The sequence below is a fragment of the Mytilus edulis genome, chromosome 9 (assembly GCF_963676685.1).
Source record: "Mytilus edulis chromosome 9, xbMytEdul2.2, whole genome shotgun sequence".
NCBI classification, from domain to species: domain Eukaryota; kingdom Metazoa; phylum Mollusca; class Bivalvia; order Mytilida; family Mytilidae; genus Mytilus; species Mytilus edulis.
In genome coordinates, this window is record NC_092352.1 from 43680174 (window position 1) to 43707868 (window position 27695).

At 32.1% G+C, this 27695-nt stretch overlaps 1 long non-coding RNA gene across 1 annotated transcript; it reads left to right on the plus strand.

The window, feature by feature from the left end:
- Positions 1-604: 604 nt before the first annotated feature.
- LOC139488441 (uncharacterized) lies at positions 605-27694 on the plus strand. The gene is made up of 3 exons (XR_011656003.1): positions 605-761; positions 26856-27190; positions 27446-27694. It is a non-coding gene; the product is annotated as an uncharacterized lncRNA (long non-coding RNA).
- Position 27695: the final 1 nt, after the last annotated feature.

Below are 27695 nucleotides of genomic sequence, written 5' to 3' on the forward strand. Positions count from 1 at the left end.
AATGAAAAGCAACAACAAACAACCGCATAGTATTATCCAATTTCAAAAAAATATTTCTTATACTTAAAACAATAACAGATCATTTTAACAAATATAATTAAGTAATAGTTATGTTACGATAAGTTCAAATGGACAGAGAAATAAGAATACAGTCTAACAACTATGATTGGATGTTAAGAATTGTGACCTGTTCTGACATTGTTACACTATACTTTATATGTTTTAATGCGGTTTATTGCACACTTTTATTTTCATTGTCTACATAATATTTTATAAAATAAGATGTCACATAAAAGGATTTCTATTGACATTTTAATTTAAAAATATATATTTAAGGACATAAAAACAATGTGTAATAGTGCTAACATCAATCAAAATTACGTGATACGTTATCCCAAGACACAGTAATGGAAACAAATAGCAACAGTTTTTGAATTTTATACTTGCAAAAGAAAAAGAGGTGATAATTGCAAATGCATTCTTTAAAATGCACATGTGTTATTGATCAATAAATTGACGTATATTTGCATAATGTAAAAAATCACATTCAGCTTTTCTTATAAAAATTCTGAAATCGTTTAAAGCATAAATATCACATTTATGAGAAGAATGTCTAAAGCTAATGGGATATCTATTTAAGGTATTTGGAATGCATTTAAGATACGCATTCGGGTAATGCAATGCAAATTTCATTTATTTCCTAGTTATAATTTTACATCTATCTATGATTTCCCATATCTGCAGCTGGGTGAATAAATTCAGTAAGTATTTTCTATCCTACTCTAGAATTTCAGTTGTTTTAGGTTATAACTTATATTTTTTTGTTAAAAGTTATATTGTTTACGCTTATTACTACTTTTAAAAAAACTTAAAAATGGTCATGGTCATTGTATCTGCTTATTTGCAGTATATGCAATGTATAGCGATTTGACAATATATATTTCAGGGGGTACGCATATTTCTTTGAAAATTTTCAAATATTGAATTTCAAAGTCATATTATATTTTAATAATTGATAGTTATCAAAGGTACCATGATTATAATTTAGTACGCCAGACGTTGAAATATTTTATGCGCTTGTTTTTTCTTCTGGATATGCTGCCTAATTCTTAAAGTACTGTCATGTTTGTGTGCTGGAGCCTGAGAACATTAATACTATGTAGTTAACAATAAAATGTCGGCCCTTCAAAAATAAATTTGTTTTTAATACAAACTCAAACTATCACATAATGTTACTACATGCAAAATTTATAGGTATTTAACTTTATTTGTGCAACTTTAATTAATATTTTACAAATATGAATCAGAAAATCAAATGTTAGTTTCGGATTGTTTAGCTCTCGTTGCATCTTACTCAAAATTTTGCAAATGCAAAATAACGTTAATGCAGATTAAAAATTTCATAATTAAATGTATATATAGCATTTGTGTATATTATTGGTACATGTTAATATATGAAAAGAGAATTTGTAAACAAAGCAAACGTGAAAGACTTGTGGAAACAGAAATAAAATAGAAATGGCAACATTGCATCTCTGCACTGCTAAATTTAATATATTGACTTTTTGGCACGCAAAATGAACAGCAAACAAAACATTTAGTCAAAATAAACAGAAATTGATCCTAATTGAAAGTCTTGTTACTAAATTTCAAATATTGTTCGTGGTTGTCTGGTGAATATGTTCGATCAGTGAACAAATCATTAGGACTTTTGTTTTATAAATTTACATAATCAAGTAGGGCATCTATTTTCTGGAAGATAGTAGAAAATGTTTCCTGACATCATATTTGCAGATTTAATCCCATATTGTATTCGATGTGTTCGTTTTGAGTGTAAGTCAAGTGGGTTTTTTACGTCTGTATTGGTACTGGGAATCACTGCTATATTTAGAATTAGTCTGTGCTGTGCTATTCGTGATTGTGAGCAATACCATATACAAGTTTAAATTTCAATTTGTTTACTTCTCCAGTAACATTTTATGCCTTTTGAGTTGATAACAATACTGTTCAATATAATTGATTGAACATTAGTTTTCATAATCAAATACAAGAACAACTAGCCTCCTCTTTGTTTAATAAATGGCAATTGAAAGTATGGTTTTATGTGACTTTAAGTCAAGATGACCAATATTAATTAGAAACAGACATAGTGACACGACATTTTCCTCCATGTCTTCATCTGTACCCGTGACAGGCTAATTACAACCCCAAAGATCTCCTGCCATGATAATAATAGTGGACAATATTTCACCTCATCGTTGACAAACGACGGGAAATGAAGTCCATCATGACTAATTGTTACATTTCAATTTTATGGTAGTTTACACCTGTTTAAATGAAATTAATCAACTGTTTAAAAATCTCTCCTTATACTTTCCCGCCAATTCATGTAAGAATTTTCACCGAACAAGAAAATGCGAGACAAAATAACATCATGAAGCGATTTATAAACGCAATAATTCAATGGTAATGTTGACGCATATACGTTTTAAATTTGGCTTATCATGTTTATATATGTGGTTGTCCCCGTATTTCGACAAAGGCAAAGTTCATTTTAAATATTGCCATAGTAATTTACTGGAATAATATACTCAGCGTATTCTAAGATGAACATGAGAATGGGAAGGTTTCTAACAAATTAAGCTCAAAGTATATACAATATGCATTTCGCGTTGTATCCTTCTTTTTGACTTTAACCTTCTATATTTTATATATCAATTTAGTACTTTTGACAACCGTTCATAGCATTTCTCTGGAACAAAATGTTATAAGATCGTACGAAAAATCGAAAAAGGTTTGAATTTTTGAAATATTAGGCCTGCTTCCAAAAGCTTTTAACAGGGATTTTTTTGTACTATCCTGCTGATGTCACATTTAATATCAATGTTGTAATAAGGAAGACAGTAACGAAAAATAGTTTAAAAAAAAAGTTCATGAATTACAGAAAAATATTAAGCATGTATGCGGTTGGAACGATACCTGAATTAAGATGAAATTAATAGCAACATTAATAAATAAATATGAAAATACATTTGACATGCAAGATTAAGATTTGGAACAAAATTCAAGTAATCTTGAAAAAATCCCATCCTCTTTCATCCATCGTCTTCCTGCTTTACCGAACGGCCGATACACGTTATTCCATCTCGGGGACAACTATAGGTTTTCGCATACATTTATTTAAGTTCTTTTAAGCTTGCTATATTTCTTTCAACTTATTGATTTCCAATATGCAATGCTTTTGTAATATGTGAGTAGTACAGTTTTTACATTCACAAAACTACTCATCATACCTTTTTGTACAAGTTTTTAAACTATTTTATTATTTTTTTTTTCAAATCTAATTGATTCATTCCGGATATACTGAATCTGGATGAATAGTTTATATATTTTAATATTCTACCGATTCATGAATATTAAAACTATATTTAGACGTAGTTTCATAATTTATGAACAGAAATTAAGTTGTGAGTCATCCTCATTGTTGTTTGGATAATTACTGACGAGAATTGAAATTTATTGCAAATATTTTAATTATAAGATAATTGCGGATACGGTCTATATTTACCAAATAATTTCATGATAAATGAGATATAACAACGCACATTTATGTAGAATAGAACCATAAGTCATTATATATGAGAGGAGTAAAATACTACAACCAAATGTGAAAATAGAAAATATGAATATATTCTACTTCTGATTAATTTAACGCTGGTATCAGTTTTGAGGAAATTTTCGAATAGTTATCAAATTTTGTTATAATTACTGTACACTTCTTAATATCAAAACATTGGTCCATATTTTGTAGTACAGAGTAGTTGATCTTCGGTTGTTTTTCCTTTTTTTTACCATTGCTTTGTGATACAGTTTTACATAAGTCTGAATATCCCTTTGGTATCTTTCGCCTATCTTGTGTTTATAGAAGATAATGCAAAACTTTAAGAAACGCTTAATCATGTTAATTGGTAAATATAATTATTATACATGAAATGGTCCTGACCATGCATGAAATATTTACCAATAAACGCTAAACAGCCAATGTTCAATAAACATGATATGGAGCATTCCAGGTCTACTTACCAAAAAAAATAATGTCTTCCTTCAATATTAGTAAAAAATTAATTTAGTTCTGAATGATACATAGCTTTTATATTCAATTCAAATAGTTTTAATTGAAAGGCTAAACTGGTTTGTTTTCATAATTTACTATTTACACTTATGGAGGAACATATTAAAATCGAAAACACCCGTTATATTTGTAATGTTTTCTGGTGAAGTTGTTGTTTTATTTTATTTCGACTGATATGTTTACTGGCGACTTGGCTTCTTTTTAAGTTTCTTAAAAAGAAAAACGACAAAATGTCCCAAAGTACTACACACAAAACTATAATAGATTGAGCACCTCGCACCCCACAAAAGACTGGATATGAAATCATTTTCTTGTACGTGTAAAATTGGTAACATATGAAATTCTAATTTGAGTTGAAGGTATTCTTTATTCTTAGTCATTTAGTCCTTTAGTTGTGCTATTGGTTTTGGAAGACTTAGTGTTTTAACCGAACTCATTCTCTTGACTATTTTATTTATATTTTCATTTTATTTTTTTAACTTCGATTTTTATCAATAAGTTATCGCAGAATTAACAAAGCAAATCATCGAGAATATTAATTACTATTCTGTGGGACAAATTAAACATTGTTACCATCACCCGGCTTTTGTTTGTGTTTCTCTGTAATTCATAAGCTTTCTTAGTTACAACGTTGACAACAGGGGAAATTATGTCTGTTTGAAGTGTCAACATTCATATTATGACCTCAAAATAAACATAAATTTCAATTTGTCATTAAAAAATTCTAGGACCGAAAAACGAAGCTCATGCATTGTCAGAACGATTACGATTATTTCACCCTATATCTGATTTCACAATAAAACCGATCTGACTAGAACTGTTAGTTTGTTGAACCCTGTCCTCTATATTTCCAAAAAAGATATTTTCAACTTTCATTATATCTAGATTTTTGGTCTATGAGGAAAGTAATAAACAATGCATTATTCGAAAAGCTCGTAAAAATCGTTCACAACTTGCGAATATTTTTCAGCCTAAAATAATGGACATAAAATTGGGAACATAACATTCATTCGAACATATTCATGCAAGAAGTTAATCCATCACTCCCGGTTATAAAGGGAGTTCTTTTTGCCAAAAGAAAATGTTCTATTCGTGTGAGCTGTTAAAACGAATGAAAAAGTTGGTTTATACCTACTTGTTTCGTCAAGGCTATGTATTTGGATTTCGAATTGATGATTAGATGATTTTGTATCAACGAACTATATGCATAATAATGATTGGCATAAAAAGAACGATCACAAGAGCTCTGCACATGACTATATATAAACAAAGGAAACGCGCTTTTTCATTGGTTTTCGTTTTCTATAAGTCACATTTAGGCCTTCAAATAAGGGTAAAGGACATTCCCTATTAAGAATTCAAAGCATTTGGTCTGGCCTACCTTACAAAATGTCAACAGCGTTAGATACATATGCTCTGGTGCAAAATATTATCTAGATTTTGATTATAACTGGCAAAGAATTGGAACTTATACTAGAAAAATCAGTATTTTTTTTAAAATTTTAAAACTCTAAACATGAATTCTATCTCAAAACGTTAAAGCGGAAAGAATAAAAAAAATTGTATACTTTATGCAATAAATAAATAGTCAATACATTTATATGCTGCTTAATTTTTCATTATGTGCAAATATCATAAATGTTTAATTTGCGTGATAGCAAATTTTATTTTGTAAATTGTTTGCTTTAATTTATCGTTCGTAAAGAATCGATTTCTACACAAAATATCTAAAATGACAGAAGTGCTGCAGGTCAAAATTTACAAAAAAAGTACAAACTATATGTGTGATATATAGGACGATTTATTAGTCAGCTTATAGTTTCAAAATACCTCGTGCTTAAATTGAAATGGCGCTGTCAGCAGCTTCCACTTGTTATCATTATTGAAGACGTCTCATTAAAGTTAAGTTATGTTAACTGACCAATTACAACAATCATTTACTACACTATATGGTTTTAAAATTAATTCAAGTGTGATGTAGGTTTTTCTGTGTGGACATACCAAAGCTATTAGGTGTAGAATTTAAAGAAAAATTAGTGTCACTTACAATCGAAAATTAAATTTGATTGAAAAGAAATAAAATTCTATTGATTTTAGATTTAAGAATGTGATTTATATCAAACGAAAATTACAACGAACCATTCTGATGCTTGTTCGTTGAAAGACCCTTTTAAAATATTTTCTTGGCAACCGTACAATAAATTTGACAAGTTGTTCTTTTTAGGGTCTATCCAGATCACGCGATAGTTTTCATTGATGGACTTACTTAAATTGAATATATAGAATTTAAAAATCTTTTTGACGAGAACACGACAGATTTATCTGATTTTGTTCTATAATGAAGAGGCAAAGGTGAACTCGTGCTTCAATATTTGGACAAAACACCTATATCAATAAATGCTCATTTGCGAAGTAATGAAGCGATACAGTAATTTCTCTTCAATACATTGTGTCGTCAATTCTTTTATTATTTGGCTATAGTATTTCAAACCGTATTGCAATTTAGTTTTAAATCTGATTGTAGCCGATATAATCAGAGAAACTATATTTAAAAAATAAAGCAAATGACATAATGCAGTTAAATAAAAATAAATTAAAGTTATTGAATTAGATAAAAATGTATTTTTATATAAAAATTCTCGAACAAGGCCATCAATGCGATCAAAATAAACCTAATAACAAATTGTCATTTTTTCAGTCAGAAATATTTTTTTACACAATTATGTCACTTTGAATGCCGCAAATTTAATTGTTATCAATCTAATGGTATTAGTTTATTAACTAGATAACATAACTAGTATAAGAGGTGGTGTAAATAGTAAACTCCTTATTGGTTATCGAGACAAAACGAACACAAGATAAGAACAAAGCACATACAATAATATGGCAATAAAATATATGAATATTGACTTTTGTCAAATAATTGTGCTGTAATCATTAAAGATGCAAACTACAGATAGTTGATATCACTATTTGTTTCTTGCAGTAAATCTAGTCCCCTTTTCGGAATTAATTTACTGGGTTATGGTATGTATTTTCTCCGATAGCAAGTAGAAATTTGGTAACGATAATACTGTTTTTCTTTATGAAATATAATATAGTTTTACACTGATCCATTATTGTGTCATCAAAACGTGCGTGAACACGGATAAAAGGAGATACAAGGGAAAGCGTAAATGAGAAATAAACATTTCAGAAAGAAAAGAAAAAAAAAATATTATCTGTACGATATTTGGAGGCTGCAGTTGACATCTAGTTGCTAAATCTACGTCCTTTGATCTCTGTTGGATATTTGTTTCATTAGAAATCGTATCACATCTCATTGTTTCTATTTAGAAGTTTACTTATGGTCGATATATCAAAATTATAAGCCTGGTAACTTTGAACTATATACATGTATAGGTACATTTTATCTATGAATCAAGCTAGGTTCTTAATCGAATATTCATTTTCTAAATGCCAAATTAGGTGCAGAATCTGTCTACCCTTTTGGAAAATTTAAGTCATCCAGTTTTTGGAGGGGTTCTTTTTGCTCAGACTAGTTTTCTTTGTTTTGTTTAGTGTACTATTGTTGGTCTATATCTCATTTTACGTCCCACTTAGGGGCATTATGTTTTCGGTCTATGAGTCCGTTTGTCTGTTCCACTTCAGAATTTTGGTCAAGGTAGTTTTTGATGAAGTTGAAGTCAATTCAACGTAAAACTTAGTACACATGTTCCCTATATGTTCCTTCACCCACATTTTGACCACAATTTAATAGTGCGAGTGGCACATCCGTGTACTATAGACAGATTCTTGTTCGTTTTAGCCATGGTGTTGTCCGTTTTTTTCGACATGAGTTTGAATGTCCGTCTTGTATCTTTCGCTCATCTTTTGCAATACCGTATGTCATAGCATTTGTTTTTCATTCATAATATAGTTGCTTAACTTGAGAGTAAATGTTGTTATTTACAACGAGGGAATACCAAAGAGGTGTTTTGAAAATGATTAAGAATTATCGTAGTATTGTTCATTTCCTCGAATATTTCTTTATGGTTAATGATTCTTCAAGTGTCTTTACTACAACAAATTTCATTTGCTTTAGAAAAGTAATGGCAACAGTAGTTAAACGCTGTTCAAAAGTCATAAATCGATTATGAAAAAACAAACCGGGTTACATACTAAAACCGAGGGAAACAAATCAACTATAAGAGGACATAATAGCTTATAAACATGTGTAATTAGTTGTGTCTATAATAATTATTGTTTCTTAAAACAAATTATATTTAAAAAAACATTTTGTTTTGTTCAGCTACTCAGCACAATACATGCTCCGTTACAATTTACAATTTCGATATAAACAGTATAGCGACAAGGCATACTCAATATCAAAGAAAAAACTTCAACATGGTTTGAACATGTTTCGGGTACAACCTTGCTTTTGGGCAATAAAGGACTACAACAACAAATGTATCATAATTTCCTTCTAGATAATTATCAGTATCTGTGAAATGTCAGGATATTATGTTAGTTTTGGAACTTCTTATTAAAATTTTCCCCAAAAAGAAAGAGGTGATCATAAGACTCATCAGTGACGCTCATATCAAAATATTTATACAGCCAAACAAGTACAAAGTTGAAGAGCATTGAGGATCCAAAATTCCAAATAGTTGTGCCAAATACGCTAAAATTGAAAGAAAAAAATGTTTTCGACTTATCGCCAAAAAAATAGATTGTTTTTCGCGATATTTAATTTTTAAAACATTGATTTTTGTCTTCAAAACCCAACCGAAGATGAATACAGATTAACCTATCGCGCTCATGGAAATCATATCGTATGTTTTTCTTACAAACTTACAAAACGGTTCCATATAATTTGCATTTTATGAAATTTTAAATAAAAAAAATAAGTACAATTCTCTTCTCACATTAAATGTTTGAAAAAAGTAATTCATAAAAGTACCAAACTCTGATGAAATTCAAAACAGCAAGTCCCTTACTAAACGGCAAAACTGAAAATCTCAAACACACCAAACGAATGGATGTTGTTAGATGAGTCTACGAGCTACACATTTCAGAAAGTGTGTTTTTCAAAAGTAATCTATGAGTTACATATTTCAAAAAAGACGTTTTGAAAAGTCAATTATGAGCTACATATTTAAAAAAAAAAAAACGTTTTGAAAAGTCAATTTTGAGCTACATATTTCAAAAATTATGTTTTAAATAGTAATCTAGGAGATACATATTTACACAAATATGTTTAAAAAAATAATCGATGAGCTATGTAGTTTAGAAAAGATGCTTGTAAAAGTAATCTTGAAGATAGATATTTCAGAAAAGATGTTTCTAAAAGTAATCCAGGAGCTACGTTTTTCAGAAAAGATGTGTTTACAAATGACCTAGGAGCTGCATAATTAATAAAGGCAACAGCAGTATGCCGCTGTTCAAAACTCATAAATCCACGGACATTTAAAATATGATGTTTTAAAAGTAATATATAAGCTGCATATTTCAGAGTCTCCTATGTACATTTTATAACTTTGAAAGTTTGTTTCTATTTCATTAGAATTTCTTACATTTATTTTAAATTTCATTAGATCAGAATAAGATCTTGTATTACTATTAAAGTTTTGTGGATTCAAAATATCATTAAAAGAAATTTTTGTATTTGTATATATAGTAACATTAAGAATGCAGAAGAACGACACTGTTTAATCTACAGTTTAAAACAATTCACGTTACTATTTATAAAAGTTGACTTTTTCTAACATGTGTTATTTCATCGATGGCTTGTTGTCTCAATGACAGTATAACCCACAATTACCATTGTTCGTGTATAAATTCTGTAAACAAATTGGATCCGTACTTTTTCGTTAACTTTTTTGTTTTGTCTAAACTACACACAGGCAGAAACTTTTTATATATTTTTTATATTTTTTGTTGATACAAATTAAAAAGGAATAACTACGAAAAATGATTATTAGTTTCAGTTAAAGACGGCAATTCTTTTATAAATTTACGTTAACAACAACAATTGAAACTAAAGTTATTTTCTTTTATAAAAAAATCATAGTTTCTATTTTTTTTAAGGAAAATTATGTTACTTTAATGTTAAAAGTAGAGGAAAGAGAGATGTCCAGTATGAGAAGTAATGAAGTCAACAGCAAATAAAAGAGGGACGAAAGATACCAGAGGGACAGTCAAACTCATAAATAAAAAATAAACTGATTACGCCATGGCTATACATGAAAAAGACAAATAGACAAACAAAAGTACACATGTCACAACATAGAAAACTTACGATTAAGCAACACGAACCCACAAAAACTAGGGGGGATCTCAGATTCATCCGATGCTTAAAACTTTCGGAGGATAATATATTAATCATAGGAGGCGTAAAACATGCACGAGGTTTAAGGCCGTCTTTGTCTGTGTTGTTTCAATCGTAGGTGTTTTCCCTAATATTACAAAATTTATCAGCAAATATACTTTTTTTTTTAAAGCAAATCTATCGAAAGGCTTAAGTCTCAATTTCCCGACTTAAATACATCACGAAATTGACAAAATTGTATCACATTTTAAATTGCAGTTTTGAAGTAATTAATTAAGAAATATCTACAGTACTGTCTCAGAAAAAACCCAACATAATTCATAATGATTTCTTGAAAACAGTATGAAATTTTCAACACTTCTTTTTGCATAAATTTCAAATCATTGTGCTGTTTATCGCGTTCTACTTGCTTGGTTTGTTTGCGCATAAAATTATAAACGCTTGCATAAAGGTTGTGTAATACACCTGCTTGGTGACGGAATAAAAAATAATTACAGCTTGAGGGTAAACATATCAATTTGGGAAGTAAATATGAAACGCACCAGTGATTCTATTAATCAGTTTCTTACTGAACAAAAGAAAGTGGATGGTTTCGTGTTCCAATTTTGCAAAATGAAAAGAAACTAAATGAAACAACTATGAACATCAACCTCTTCAGTTACAGCCTGGATTCCGGGAATAAATCACCATCGGACTGAAAATAATTCAGTTCTCTTGTCAACATCCGGTTTGCATTAATCAATTTCCTTTATTTGATTGAGTCTCTTAATCTTACAAGATTGTTAAGTAATTCACTTTAGAAGTTAATCTATGCTAGATTGCTCTTTATCACTTATAATCAATAAATATTGTTTTAAACAATTAAAGTCATGTAAAATAATACATTACAAACAAAAGAGACCCAAACGATCGTGTAAAGATACCGAGACATTATTCACGATTGCGTGCTCTTCAATATCCGGTTGAACGATGTCAATCCAACCACGCCCCCAATTCTTGTCTCCCCTTTCTTACTACCGCTTCGTTAACTAGTCAAGTCCGGATATTGATTCAAATACCATAATTGTATAGTGCTTTCATGCTACATGGAAATTAAAACATTTGCTGGAAATTTGTCACAAGCAAATTACAGTAGACTATTTTGCATTAGCAAACTGGATGTGCGTCAAACTTTGTTGCAATTTCCTCTATTACTTTAGAAGCCGACAGAAACTTAAAGAATCACTCAACTCCTTTGCAAGCTAATAATTATTGTTATTTCCTATAGCTTACTAGTTAATGAATTATAACGAAAACCCAATTTTGAAATAATTATGAAACACGTCTGCCTAGGAATCTATATCTAAATAACATATACGTATAAACATTCAAACTACTTCTTGTTTAAATAAAGGCAACAGTAGTATACCGTTGTTCGAAACTCATAAATTGATAGAAAACTAAAACTGAGGGAAACGCATTAATTAGTATAGTTGCGATGTTTAAATGTTATAAAAATGTTTGACAATTTTTGTTTTGGTTCACGAAAACCTGAAAGGACAAATACAATTAAATAAATAACTATGAATAATTCAAAAACCTCATGACCACTTTTTAAAATAGGGAGAATGATATGTTTTCGAGCTGAGAGTATGTTGCTGATCCTTTATATTGTTTACTGTCTTATCGCCCCAAGACCTAGTCTAACCATAATGCAAACCTTCTACTAATAATAATTAATGTTAATGTTAATTTTTTGTTGTAGAGCTTTGATTAATGTGCGAAAGTATGCATATTAGTTTTATGATGTATTTTTTTTATTATGCGTACATATACATGTAGAGAAAATAAGTCAACTAACCCTGTTATAGAGCGAAATCAAATATTCTGGTATAATAAAGGCAATAGTTGTAGAAAAACTCATCGTAGATAGCAGGACTAAATTTAGTATATACGTCAGACGCGCGTTTCGTCTACAAAACAAAAAACTCATCAGTGACGCTCGAATCCCAAAAAGTTATAAATGCCAAATGAAGTACGAAGTTGAAGAGCATTGAGGACCAAAATTCCTAAAAGTTTTGCCAAATACAGCTAAGGTAATCTATGCCTGAAGTAGAAAAGCCTTAGTATTTAAAAAAAATCAAACATCTCTATTCAAAAGTCATAATTTGATTAAGAGAAAACACATCCTGGCTTTTTTTTTTGGATACTTTTCCTGAAATTCTCCAGCCATTAAATTCTTCATATAAAAAAGATGTGATATGATTGCCAATGAGACAACTCTCCACAAGATACCAAAATGACACAGAAGTTAACAACTATAGGTCACCGTACGGCCTTCAACAATGAGCAAAGCCCGTACCGCATAGTCAGATATTAAAGGCCCCGAAATAAAAATGTCGTTGTAGCATATCCTATGTATTCTAGATTAATTTTAATGGAACATGAATTGTTATCTTAAAGTTTCATGTCAATTCAAGTTATATGCATGGTTAAACCCATTCCTCAGCGTTAGCACTGATCAGCACTTGGAAAACGATTTGAGTTTTAAACGGTCAATTCGATCTAACATCGCCTTAAAAATCAATAAATTATTAAAGGGGCGCTAGCTACAAGATATATACAAATCTAAGGTATGGTTTGTTTTTGTTCAATCAATAATGAAAGTGAAAGTGAAATAGTGAAATAATAATTCGCTTTCAGCAGCCAAAATGGTTCAATTTTGTCAGATTAAGCTAAATAACATTAATAATGAATTATTCACTTGCAAGTGAATAATTCGACCTCTTTTAATCATTATTCATGTGAACTTCAAGTTAACCCCGTAACTACAGGTGGACAAAGCACGCATTGTACGTGTACTGGTTATTTAAAGGAAAAAAATGAAAGTGATACACACGAAACTACAGACTATCGACCCTATGCTCTGTAATTTGTTTACTTTAGACTTTTGATAGTTTGGACAAATGTTTTACTTTTTTATAAATTAAATATGAGAATTTGAGTCAAATCGGTGACCATGAATTTGGCAGCTAGTGCTCCTTAATATAAAGTTTATTTTTTTTGTGTCATATCAGATTCTTTCACTGCAGTTAATAAAGCACTGTTAAGCAGTCGTATGAATGTCCTGTAATAAAAGAGGCCGTCTGAAGGTCGAGAATCTTCTACTGTCACTTAAGAATGAGGATCATGTAGAGAATATATGGAAAATAAACAACGGTTTGTTTCCCGTGTTTTACATCTTATGGTTGTTACTAACTTTGTACTTTCGTATTGGCGCCTTCGATATAAACTTGATTTTAAAGTAATACATTTAAAAGAATTAATAATTAAACATTCTTAACAGATTTTGATGCGATAACGTCATGGTAAATAAACCTAAATACTAAGAGAACTTAGGATTTAAAGATTAAAAAAATACAGAATTATAAGAAACGCTAGCTTCCACTAAATTATAATAAAATTTCTAGTTCATTAGCTTGGATAAAGAAGTTATAAATCTTTCGGAGAAGGAAGATGTCCAGGAGGAAATTCTAAAGACAGACGAGTACTTATTCTTTCTGAACACTTTCGAAAAATACAGTTATCCAGCAAGTTTTAATATTACAGCTTGGATAATCAGTCAACAAATTGAGTGTTCACAAAATACGTACATCCATTTTCTGCAAGACTGGTTCCACGTCCTTTATCTGTTTGGCTCTGACAGATATTAGGATCAGGTAACGACCAACTATCTTTTTTTTAAAGGTTTTCTAATTAACATAAAAAATACAGGAAACAGACCAAATATATCTATATTTAAAAAGGATATCCTATAGTGAAACGAAATGGCGATGTCAGCAATGACACTATCTGAGTATCTACAGACGAAAATAGCTTTGGCAACAATAAACCAAAAAAGAAAGACAGAGCTCTCGTCTTAAAACCTTTGCAGCTTAAATCTGTGTAAGCTGCATACCATAGTGATGCAATGATTGTCTTGCCAACTGGTGGTGGTAAATCGCTTATTTTTGGAAGTGCTCATGAACATGAATACGAAAAGGTGCATTATCATCAGCCTTTAGAATGCCATCATACTTGAGCAGAGTAAACGGCCCGACAGTCAGGCAATTATTGTAGACACGTAACTTATGTCGGATAAAGAAGGATATGTTATAAACAGATTGCTACATATAGAATAAATTTTCAGTTTATCAAACAAATGAAACACAAACGGCTCCTAATGTAATATAATATATTGTCCCCTTGAAATATTATTCGTCGGGCATAATTTCATGTAAAATAATGTCTAAAGACACTATTTCATAGTTTTGTCATTATGATATACTGTCCAGGACACTATTTTATATAAAGTAGTGTTCTTGTCCTTGAAATTTTGTCACCGCCTTTTAGACAATATTTTCGGTATGAAATGCTAGGCCCTTTGTACTGTTTTTGTTTGTCAAATAAAATATCAGTATCCAACATATGTGTTGATAAACTTTTCGCAGCTGAGAGACAATGTCTATAAAATAACAATATTTTGCTTTACACTTGTGATGTACAATGAAGTGTTGTAGGTCGAAGTCAACATTCAACAGTAATTTCGGACTTAGTCTACTCATAACTTGTGACTCTTCTGGTTTTTGTGGGAACCTTTATTTTGCCTATGTAATTTTAAGTTTAATATTGTTGTATGTCTCTCTTATCATGTTTGATTTTATCAATAGTGATTAATGTTCATGTGAGATGACTGAAATGTATTTTAAGGGTTTTAATTTCGTAAAATGGAAAAAATTCGAGAGAGAGCTCTTAGATTCTTCTATGAAGATTATGACAGCTCATAAGATAACCTGGTAGAGAAGTAAAAGTAACCCTCTTTATAAATATGAATTCCAATCTGTTTTTATTTATGCTCTTTTATTTTCTCATAGATTGTGTTTTAATTCACAAGTACATTGAAATTAAGTCTGTATCTTTGGAGTATTATGTTGGTTCGAATCCAACTACAGACCAAAAAATGTGCAACAATCTAGTCTTCCTGTGAATTATATATTCTTTGTTGTTGTTACATGAAGTCCTTTTTTTTTCTTTTTTTACATCACAGATTTCAAATGTGTAGCTTTGAGCGTTCCTGATGAAGGTAAATCCAGAAAAGCGCTTCGGACGCAAGTAATTATTAAACGTGTTGTTTTCAATTTTTTACATCAGTGGGTCGATATCTCTGCTGGTGGACTATCAGTCCCCGAGGGTATCATCAGCTCAGTAGTCAGTGCTTCGGTACTGATATGATTTAACAAACTTTACTAAAATTGTCCGTTTATAAATTTTGAAATTATTATGAAACTAAGGTTTCAACTCCCTCAGGCAAAGTTGGCTTTAGATGAATTTGGCTATTTATTTTAGGTATTTTTGACACATAGCTCTTTAACGATTTTCGGTACTTATACATCTTCGGATTTCAAATGTTTGGCTTTGAGCGTTCCTGATGAAGGTAAATCCAGAAAAGCGCTTCGGACGCAAGTAATTATTAAACATGAAGTTTTCATTTTTTTTCTTACATACATATGTACATCATATACATTAATTGCAATGAACGATGAATTGCTTTTTGCAAAATATATTTTTGTGTTTATTTCACAATGTAAGTTTTATTGTAATTCTATAATTGAAAACAGGAGGTGTAATTTTTTTGTCAACGACTTTTCCAGGAATATGCAAATGTTTTAAGTGAATAAAAAAAACTACACCATCTTTTAAAAGTTCCCATAATCTCTTTACATAGGTTTAAAATCATTATGACATGTTAAGAGAAGATGCAAAAAATCATCCACCATTCTTAAAACGAATTGATAGAATGTGCCTTGAAATTTATCTATCTCTTGCAACATGTTCCAAACATATACATGTACATGCACATCATTGACATAAAGAAATTCCTGTATGCCACCATACAATTAACTTTAATCTTCAATGTTATAAAAAATAAAAAGTCCCAACAAATGCATGGTCTTGTCTACATAATATTATCTTATATCCATACCCTTTTTCGTTTTATTGCTCAATCTGTATTAAAAAGTCTTGTGTTTATTACCTCGTATCATAAAAAGTGTTTGCCATTGAGTGAATACACTCATCATAGATACCAGGACTACATTTTGAACATACGCCAGACGCGTGTTTCGTCTACAAAAGACGCTCGAATCCAAAAAAGTTAAAAAGGCCAAATAAAGTACGAAATTGAAGAGCATTAAGGACCAAAATTCCTAAAAGTTATGCCAAATACAGCTAAGGTAATCTATGCCTGAGGTAGAAAAGCCTTAGTTTTTCAAAAATTCAAAATTTTGTAAACAGTGAATCCATCAAATATTATTAATCAAAACAAATTGGGAGAAATGTGAAGAAATCCCCAAAATATCACAATGATGTGAGAAAATTGTAAGCACCATATTAAACTTTAAGCATTTATTCACAAGACAATGTATTCAGTTAAACAATGTCATTTTTATATGCATATTGAATGTTCAATATCATATTTGGCCTTTTTAACCTTTTTGGATTCGAGCGTCACTGATGAGTCTTTTGTAGACGAAACGCGCGTCTGGCGTAAATACAAAATTCCATCCTGGTATATATGATGAGTTTATTATACCAAATATCTAAGCTACACCTTGTGAAACAATAATATTGCGGAACAAAAAAGCTGAATAAAAAAAAAAACATTTTAGTTATGGCACTTGTACTTTGTGATAGATAAATAAAGGATAAAATATGTGCCTCGCGGGGATATTGAACTTTTGTTCTTTTATTCAAATTACTACTTTAATCATTCCATCAGTGATTTTAATCACTTTAATATTTTGTTTCTGTGGTTCAGAATTCCTGCTGGCAAGGTTTGTCTGACCATGTCGCTGTTTTATTTCAGGTTCTGGTGATATCTAAAGTAGGTATACCTGCATACTTTGCCACTCAAGGATACTTGAAGAAGGAAATATGTGATATTCTATGTTCCGATCCTTGGCAAAAATAGATTACTCACATCTTCATAGGTGAGGCACATTGTGTGGTACAGTGGGGAGAAGAGTTTCGACCAGACTACATGAAAATCTGCAAAAGGTGTTGCCATAACAGCTACTGCACCAAAACTAATGATCAAGGAAAAAGCAGATATTCTTCAAACGAAATCATTTACTACTATTTCTGCTTGTGTTGATAGGCCGAAAGGTTGAAATTGCAGTGATAAAGCGATTACCATCAGCTGGAGGAAAAACAACAGCAGAAGAGTCTTTTAAAAAGGTAATGGAACCAGTGGTGAGAAGCTTATGTTCTGAGACAGAGAAATTTCCCAAAGCTTATTTAATGAGACAGAGAAATTTCCCAAAACTATTATGTATAGTAAGCTAAAGTGGTGTGGAAATGGGCACATCATGGTGTGCTAAGAAGCAGCTAAAGAAAGTGACCCAACTGCTATAATTCACAGAGATTACCAGTATCATTCAGCATGTACAGATCAGTTTGTGTAACAGATAAACGTATTTTGGCATATATATTGACATATTAATTGTTGTCTGCTTAACATCAATTATGAAACAATTCATGGGAGCGATAACTCTATAGGCTGGCTCTTGTTCATTTTTTAAAGTGAGTGAACAAATATTACTACACATTTATTACAATATTTCAAAACAGAGAAATACATTTACCTTAACCATTAATTGATATATATGACATCATAATGGAATTGATTTTTCTCCTGCATCTCTGAAAAAAATCGCTATATTGGACTTGAATAGTTGGTGTTATTTTTAACTTCTAAAAGGTGAAGGTATAGTAAGACATCTTAATTTTTAGAGGACTTGTGTTCACAATTTATTGCAAAACAGACGAAAAATTTCATGTTTTTTTTCACGTTTTGGGCATAATTTCCGTCGATCGTTTGGCTTTGTGGAATGTTCAAGTACGCAGCCACGTGAGGTCAGAATGGGGACACTCATTATGATGCCTCGTGAAACGAAGAATGTCACGCTACCAGCACGTTCAGACCCCTAGCAACTATTTTAGTGGCCATGTGAACCCTATTGCAAGGCAAATTGTCTGTCCCTGTCCAATTTTCCCTAATTTTCCAGTGGTAGTCCAGATTTCCCAGACGGTATCTATTACAGGACCTGCCTATTAATCTATAATACTAAAATTACGAGGTCCAATTTGTCAGCCGTCATCACGTAAAAACGACGAATCACAGAATTCAACTTTATATATAACTAATATAGTACAAAGGTGTAGATTAAAAATTACACCACTCCAGGCCCTTTTGTTTTCCACGTAATTAATATTGCCAATAATGAAGAAGTTCCGGGTCGAGTCCGCTACCGATACCAATAGTATATTCACCTGTTACCTATTACCTTATCTGTACGTTCCGCATCTTACAGGCGCACTACCAAACGTTGTATTCAGGATTAATATGCTATATACACGGGTCATAACCACAGGGTTGACACTACTAAATTGTCAAATTGTTACCTATTGTAGTATTTTAATCAGTTAGACTTTCTAAGATAACAATACGAATACTAAAAATCTGGACTAAAAAAAGGCGTATAGGTATAGTTTTTAATTTGTTAGTGGGCATGACGTAAAACAGCGAGGCAAAGAATTCAACTTTACTTATAACTTATATAGGACAATGCTGTTGATTAAAAAATACTCCATTCCAGGACCTTTTGTTTTCCAAATAATTAATATTACCAATAATTGATAAGTTCCAGTTCGACGGGTTCAAACAGAAAGACTTGAAAGCAGAGAAAAACTGTGTATCTTATAATCGGCATGACTTTAACAGATGACAATACCAATACTAAAATTAGGCTTGCGCATAGTTATATACTTTAATTCAATCACGGGTGTGTTCTAGTATATTATTAATTTGATCTTGTTCTGAAACTGCATGGAATATTTGCCACTGTACATAAAGCACATAACAATCAATCGCATTACTATCATTCACAGAAGTTACAACCATTTGGATTCTTTCGAATCCACTGCACACTACAATCACTGACATACACACAATCACAACTAAGAACTTAGCCGTTCGTTGTTGATGGACTACCGCTTACAACTACTACATGCAATACTATGGAAGCTTTTGAATGGTAAAAGATAAACAAATGCCTACATGCAATTCCTATTAGAACTTCCTGCAATGCAATATAACATTACAGCTTTCGAAACTATTACGATAAACAAAAAGGCAAGATAAATGTTTATCTTACGAAGAGATATTGAAAGGAATCACAAATTTTTAAGCCGGAAAACGCACCGATGTAGTTCTAGCCAATTTGCTGTCAAAAGCATAGTTTTTATCAGATGTAAAAAGAAAAACGCGCAAGTATATGATAATATATACATAACATATACATGTAGCTTAGGAGTATTAGAGCAGATTGCTACCCCGAGAAAACATTGTCAAATAAAGGCAAAAGTAGTATACCGCTGTTTGAAATTGATAAATCGATTGAGAAAAACCTGTTTTCCGTATATAAAGAAGTCGTGTTTGATACACTAATATGTGCTTTGGATGGGTGTCTAATACATCTGATCATAACACAACCGAACGTATGATTTAGTCGTTCATTTCAACACATGTACATTTGAAGGGGTTCGAAATTTTGCCTTGTTACAGGATACATACGGACACCACAAAGACTTGTTGCAAGGATTCTCAACATCGTGACATTCCGTTTATGAAAGGCAAAGTTGATGTCTTCATCTTGAATGGATGTTGCAGCGTATTTGTACATTCCGCACAGCCACGCGGATGCCCTACTTTGGCAAGGCTTTTACTGCCGATCGGGAGAAGATATATGTTTCCATATTTTAATTCCCCAGTCACCCTCAGAGGGTAAAATGATTATGATATGGACATACATTTAGTAACATTCATATAATTTATAATTAAATAAAAATATTGTTACGTAATTAGTTGATGTGTGCATCTGGTGGAGAAAAGTTGGCACTGTTAATGTTATTACTACCACTGGGTCGATGCTGGTGGAATTTTAGTCCCCATGAGTATCAACCACCCAGTAGCCAGTACTTCGGTACTGGCATGACGAAGAACTGGCATGAAAATACGGATGTTTTTGTTATTAAATTGTCCTGTTACAAAATGTTAAAATGTATCTCTCTCATCCAAAGCTCTGATTCCTTGGCCGGGTTTGTACACATGAATATCAATTATGTGGTCATTTTATAATAAACTCATCATAGATACCAGGACTAAAATTTTACACTTACGCCAGACGCGCTTTTCGTCTACAAAAGACTCATCAGTGACGCTCGAATCAAAAAAATCCTAAAAGTTTTGCCAAATACAACTAAGGTAATCTATTCCTGATCGAGGTAGAAAAGCCTTAGTATTTCAAAAATTCAAAGTTTTTGTTAAACAGTTAATTTCCTTCTTACAAAAGCAGGATTTTTTTCTAAATACTTAGGATTTTCTTATATAAAGGCAACAGTAGTATACCGCTGTTCAAACTCATAAATCCATGGACAAAAAACAAAATCGGGGTAACAAACTAAAACTGACGGAATCGCATAAATATAAGAGGAGAACAACGACACAACACTACAATGTAACTAACACACACAGAAACGGACCAAGCATTGGACAAAATCCCACGAAAATAACAAATATAACATCAAAACCAAATACATGTATTTGGAATAGACAAGTACAGTGACACGTCTTATCGCAATGTCAATTTACACTCAAAAATAAGAGAAAACAAACGACGCAACGTTAAACTGTAACACACACAGAAACGAACTATAATATAACAATGGCCATATTCTTTACTTGGTACAGGACATTTTTAAAGGAAAAAATGGTGGGTTGAACCTGGTTTTGTGGCATGCCAAACCTCGCACTTTAATGGCAATGTTAAATATAACATAGAAATGACAACATAATATTACAGGACTACAATACAAATAAATAGGAAAACGTATTAGACAAAGAAACACATGATTAATGAATAACAAAAAGCATCAGGTTTAAAATTTAATACGCCAAAAAACGCGCCTCGTCCACACAAGACTCACCAGTGACGCCCAGATATAAAAAATCTTATCCCAGACATAGATTACTTTTTGAAATTTTGGATCCTCAATGCTCTTCAACTTCGTACTTGTTTGGCTTTATAAATATTTTAATATGAGCGTCACTGATGAGTCTTTTGAAGACGAAACGTGCGTCTGGCGTACTAAATTATAATCCTGATACCTTTGATAACTATTTACCTTATTTCCATTCCAAACTAAAAGACAAATTGAAAGAGTCCAAACTAAAAGACAAATTGAAAGAGTTAGTATTGCTTTGTTTCCTAAAAAGAATGGCCAATGTAGATACAAGCATCTTGTCTGAGGGAAGTATAAATCTTACTTTGTAAAGTATCACACTGATTCAAACAATAACTTTTCTGAAACTGACATTTTCAAGAGGCTTAATTTCTTGATTGATAACATATTTGTTACGTTTTGAGGACGTGTTTTTCAACAAACTGTCGGCATTCCAATGGAAACCAATTGTCCCCCTCTTCTTGCCGATTTGTTTCTTTAATATTATGAGGATGACTTTATACAGGAACGTCTTAGAATGAACAATAAGAAGTTAGCAATATCCTTAAACTTTACTTTCCGCTGTGAAGATAATGTTCTCTCGCTAAATAATTCAAAATTTGGTGACTATGTTGAACGCATATAACCCATCGAACTAGAGATAAAGGATAAAACAAATACAATTTTGCGACTTATCTTGACTTACATCTTGAAATTGACAATGAGGGTCGGTTGAAAACAAAACTTTACGACAAACGAGATGATTTCAGCCTCGCAATTGTGAACTTTTCATTTCTCTGTAGCAAAATTCCAGCAGCGCCTGCATACAGAGTATCTATCTCCCAATTGAAACGATATTCAAGCGCTTGTATTTCCTATCATGATTTTATTGATAGAGGGTTACTGCTCACAAGGAATCTATTAAACTAAGAGTTAAAATGGTGAAGCTGAAATAATCCCTTCGTAAATTTAACGGACGCCATCACTAGTTGGTTGACCGTTATGGAATAACCGTTTCACAGATGATATCGGATATGTTTCTTGCGTCGTAACTACATATCCCTTCCCTTTCATGAATGTGACCTACCGAATTCGACTATTTACCGGGTTTGTAATAACATGAGCAACACGACGGGTGACACATGTGGAGCAGGATCTGCTTACCCTTTCGGAGCACCTGAGATAACCCCCAGTTTTTTTGGTGGGGTTCGTGTTGCTCATTCTTTAGTTTTATGGTTTTGTTGTGTACTATTATTTGTCTGTTTGTCTTTTTAATTTTAGCCATGACGTTGTCAGTTTATTTTCGATTTATGAGGTTTACTGTTCCTCAGATATCTTTCGCCTCTCTTTTAGCCGTATTTGGCAAACTTTTTGAATTTTTAGTCTGTAATGCGTTGAAACGTTGTACTTGTTTGGCTTAATACCTGTTTTGATCTGAGCATCACTGATGAGTCTTATGTAGACGAAACACGCGTCTGGCGTATTAAATTATAATCCTGGTGTACCTTTGATAACTATTGGCCCTACTTTTTGTACCTTTCTGGATCATAGCTCTTCATCTTTTTGATAAGCTTTTGTTTTTCAAATATTTTGCCTCGAGCATCACTGAAGAGACATACGGAATGCACATCTGGTTCAGAAAAAATGGTACTGTTAATATTATTAAGGATGGGTTTTTAACTATTTGCTTGTTTATATCAGTATTTGCTTGTTTATATCAGTATTTGCTTGTTAAAACTGACAAGGATAAATTCATTTGTATTTTTATTTATATTTTTATCTGTGTTAAATATTTTCATAGACAAGTTATGGAAATTATAAACTTCTTAAAGCATTGAAATCCCTATCTTTGCCTCATTGAGTTGAAACTTGGTTTCATAATAGTATCTTAATTTATAAACAAGTTATTTTAAAAATGCAACATTATTAAATAACTGCTTTTTAGTGGCTAATGAAAGATAACTCAATTCAAATTATGACAGCATAACACTTTTATATAACTTGAAAACTGTAAGTGATAGATACATGCAGTCTTCAGAAATGATTATAAGACAATAAAACAAATCACATGAAATATAGGGGGAGTCCCTGCGGGGGTGGGGGGGGGGGGGTTCATCCCCACCCCCTTCAATTTGAGAATATGCTTTCATCTTGTAAACGGTCCAGATCACCACTCCTAAACCATATATATTCTTGAATGGGCGATAAAACAAATCAAATGAAATTAAAGGGAAGTCCCCGGGGTTCATCCCCACCCCGTTCAATTTGAGAATGTGCTATTATCTTGTAAACGGTCCGGATCCCCATCCCTAAACCATATATATTCTTGTAGGGGACAATAAAACAAATGAAATGAAATAAAAGTGATGTCCCTAGGGGATCACCCCACCACCTCTTGTTTGAAAACTTGTAAAGGGTCAACATCCCCAACCCTAAACCATATCTATTCTTGTATGGGACAATAAAACTAATCAAATGAAATTAAATGGAAGTTCCTGGGGGTCACCCCCACACCGTTCAATTTGAGAATGTACTATTATCTTGTAAACGGTCCAGATCCCCAACCTTAAACCATATATATTCTTGAATGGGACGATAAAACAAATCAAATGAAATTAAAGGGAAGTCCCCGGGGGGTCATCCCCATCACGTTCAATTTGAGAATGTGCTATTATCTTGTAAACGGTCCAGATCACCACTCTTAAACCATATATATTCTTGTAGGGGACAATAAAACAAATGAAATGAAATAAAAGTGATGTCCCTAGGGAGTCACCCCACCCCCTCCTGTTTGAAAACTTGTAAACGGTCAACATCCCCACCCCTAAACCACATACATGCTTGTATGGGACAATAGAACAAATGAAATGAAATGTAGGTAAAGTCCCTGGGGGTAACCACCACCCCCTCCTGTTTGAATACTTGTAAATGGTGGAGATCTCCACCCGTAAGCTATATATATTCTTGTATTGGACAAAAAATCAAATCAAATGAACATTGGACCATATAAATGACGAGTTATGGGAGCTTTGTTTGGGAGACTTCGTAACAGCATCTTGTTACAATTACTTCTTGTTTTAGTATTGGTATTGTCATCTGATAAAGTCATGCCGATTATAAGGTGCACAGTTTTCTCTGCTTTCAACATCTTTCTGTTTGAACCCGTCGACCTGGAACTTATCAATTATTGGTATTATTAATTTTATTTGGAAAACAAAAGGGCCCGGAAAGGATTTTTTTTAATCAACATCATTGTCCTTTATGAGTTATAAATAAAGTTGAATTCTTTGATTCGCTGTTTTACGTCATTCCGGCTAACAAATTAAAAACTGTACATGATGAACCTATACGCCTTATTTTAAGTCCAGATTTTTATTATTCGTATTGTCATCTTAGAAAGTCATACTGGTTAAAATACTACAATCGGGAACAATGTGACAATGATTGAATTTAGTAGTGTCAACCCTGTGATTACGACCCGTGTATATAGCAAAATCCTAAATACAGCGTTTGGTGGTGCGCCTGTCAGATGCGGAACGTACAGATAAGGTAATAGGTAACAGGTGAATATACTATTGATATCGGTATCGGATTCGACCCGGAACTTCTTAATTATTGGCAATATTAATTATGTGGAAAACAAAAGTGTCCGGAGTGGTGTAATTTTTAATTAACAGCATTGTACTATATAAGTTATATATAAAGTTGAATTTTTTGATTCATCGTTTTTTACGTGACACGGCTGACAAATTGGACCTCGTAATTTTAGTATAAAGAATATATAATTGAAGACCTTCATGAATCTGAGACAAAAATAACAAATTATCTACCAGTATTTTAAATTCAACTCTGAACAATTCTTTATTAGGGCATTTAAACACGTGTACACATTCTATAGTACTGAAGTAAGACAAGTCAAGACAGAAAGGAATCAAAAAAGACGTATTTTCCATAAGCACTTTCATGGACGGCATTCAAGTAGCCTTCTTACAGTCATTAAAATCCTATCCAAAAATTGATGGTGTATTAAAAGTATTATTCGTGCAGGATTTTTTTTTTATTAAATTAATAACAGCATGTATGCATGTGTCGTATATCTCGGAAAAGCTGAAAAGCGTGTAAATTATAGTCCAGCGTGTACAAGCTGATATGTCTAGCTGTCTTTTTTTTAAATTCTTATCATAAAAGACGATCATTACTCCATGATTTACTACAGTTATTCCCCAAAACTTATAGCTCCAAATTTACGTTGCCAAGTGAGACAATCCTTTAAAGACAAAATAGTACTCATTACAATCATACCATACATTAAATATAGTTGCCTACTGCTTACATCATATGCAGATTCATTGGACCAGGGGTCTCCCCTTTTGTGGGAATTGTAGTGGATTATAACAGAAAACAGAAGTGCTTTACCATACCAGTGGCGGATCCAGAACTTTTCATAAGTTGGGCCCCTCTGACTAACCTAAAAGAGGGGGGTGTTCCAGTCATGCTTCAGTGATTCCTTATATAATCTGCAATCAAATTTTCCCATGAAAGGGCCCATCACCCACCCCCCCTAACCCCCTGGATCCACCTATGTAGACTAGTAAGGGACTTCTGATTATATATATACAAAAGTAAAGGGAATTACAGAAGCATATCTAAACATGAACCAATCCCACTTTGGATCCGCCACCGTATACTATTTGACTCAGAGAAATTGACATAACTACCAATTAAGTTAATGAGGTCAAAGTCAAATAAACATCAACCGGCATGTACACATAGTTAAATTACTGCTTATAAATCAGACCTGGATAAGAACAATTAACCAATGGTCAGGACACTATATATACAAAGTTTGAAGCAACCAGGTCTTCCAACTTCTAAATATAAAGCTTTTAAGAAGTAAGCTAACGCTGCCGCCGGATCACTATCCCTATGTCGAGCTATCTGCAATAAAAGTTGCAGGCTCGACAATAACCAACCAGATGCTCTGTAGAATAATAATAAGAATTTTGCAACTTGACTTACCATTTTTGAAATGTGGACACAGTGATATGTTTTGCCTTGTAGTCATCTAAGATTCTTGATAGTAAAATGCAAATGTTCAACACAAATGGCAATATTTGAGATGGCAAGCCATTCAAAAATTAAAGGAAATAAACCCTGATTGAAGATGCAAGGTCAATTACTTGTATGGACTAAATAAACATATAATACACATTTAAGCAATGATTGCCTCGCTTGTCCTGTTCAAACTTTAAGTGAATGAGGCAAAACTGATATTCAATAATTACCATTTGATGATTCTCCAGTATTCAAGTTTTTCAACCCCTTTTTTTTCAGGTATTGGTCTCTTTGAGATATTATGCAAAAGGGGATTTTTACTCTGAAGTCGGAGATTTGCATGGAATTTCAAAAGCAAGCGTTTCTAGATGCATCACAAGAGTATCAAAAGCCATTGTCTCAGAAATGGACAACATAAAATTTCCATCAACAGAAGCTGAGATGAATGTGGCAAAAAGGGGATTTTATCGTATTGCCAAGGTCCCAAATGTTATCGGTGCAGTAGATGGTATTCTGATTCCTATTATTGCTCCAAAAGAGAATGAACCTACATATGTCTGTAGGAAAGGATACCCTTCCTTGAACATACAGGCAGTTGTGGATCATGAGATGAGGTGAGTGAAAACAAAACTTGAAATATGATATGATATTATATTTATATGGAGATTAATAATTTGCTACTATACCTGTTATATCCAGGAAACAAAAAATAAACACAATAAAAATAACAGATAATAGTATCATAATTCACTGATGAAAAAAGCAGCAACATGAAAATAAGCATTGAAATTAAATTCATAAAATAGGGTAGGAAAGGCAACATTAAATAATTTAAGTTTATGCATGTACACATTTTATTTTTATTTCAGATTAACAAACCTAGTAGCAAAATTTCAAGGCAGTGTACACGACGCGTACATATTTTCAAACTCTGAATTGGGATACTTTTTTGAAGAGAACAATGTTGATGGATGGTAACTGGGAGATTCTGGATATGGTCTAAAAAAGTATTTGCTTACTCTCAAATTAAATCCAAACACACTCGCTGAGGAGAAATACATAGGCCCACTCAAAAACACGCACCATAGTGGAACAGGCCTTTGGTGTATGCAAATCTAG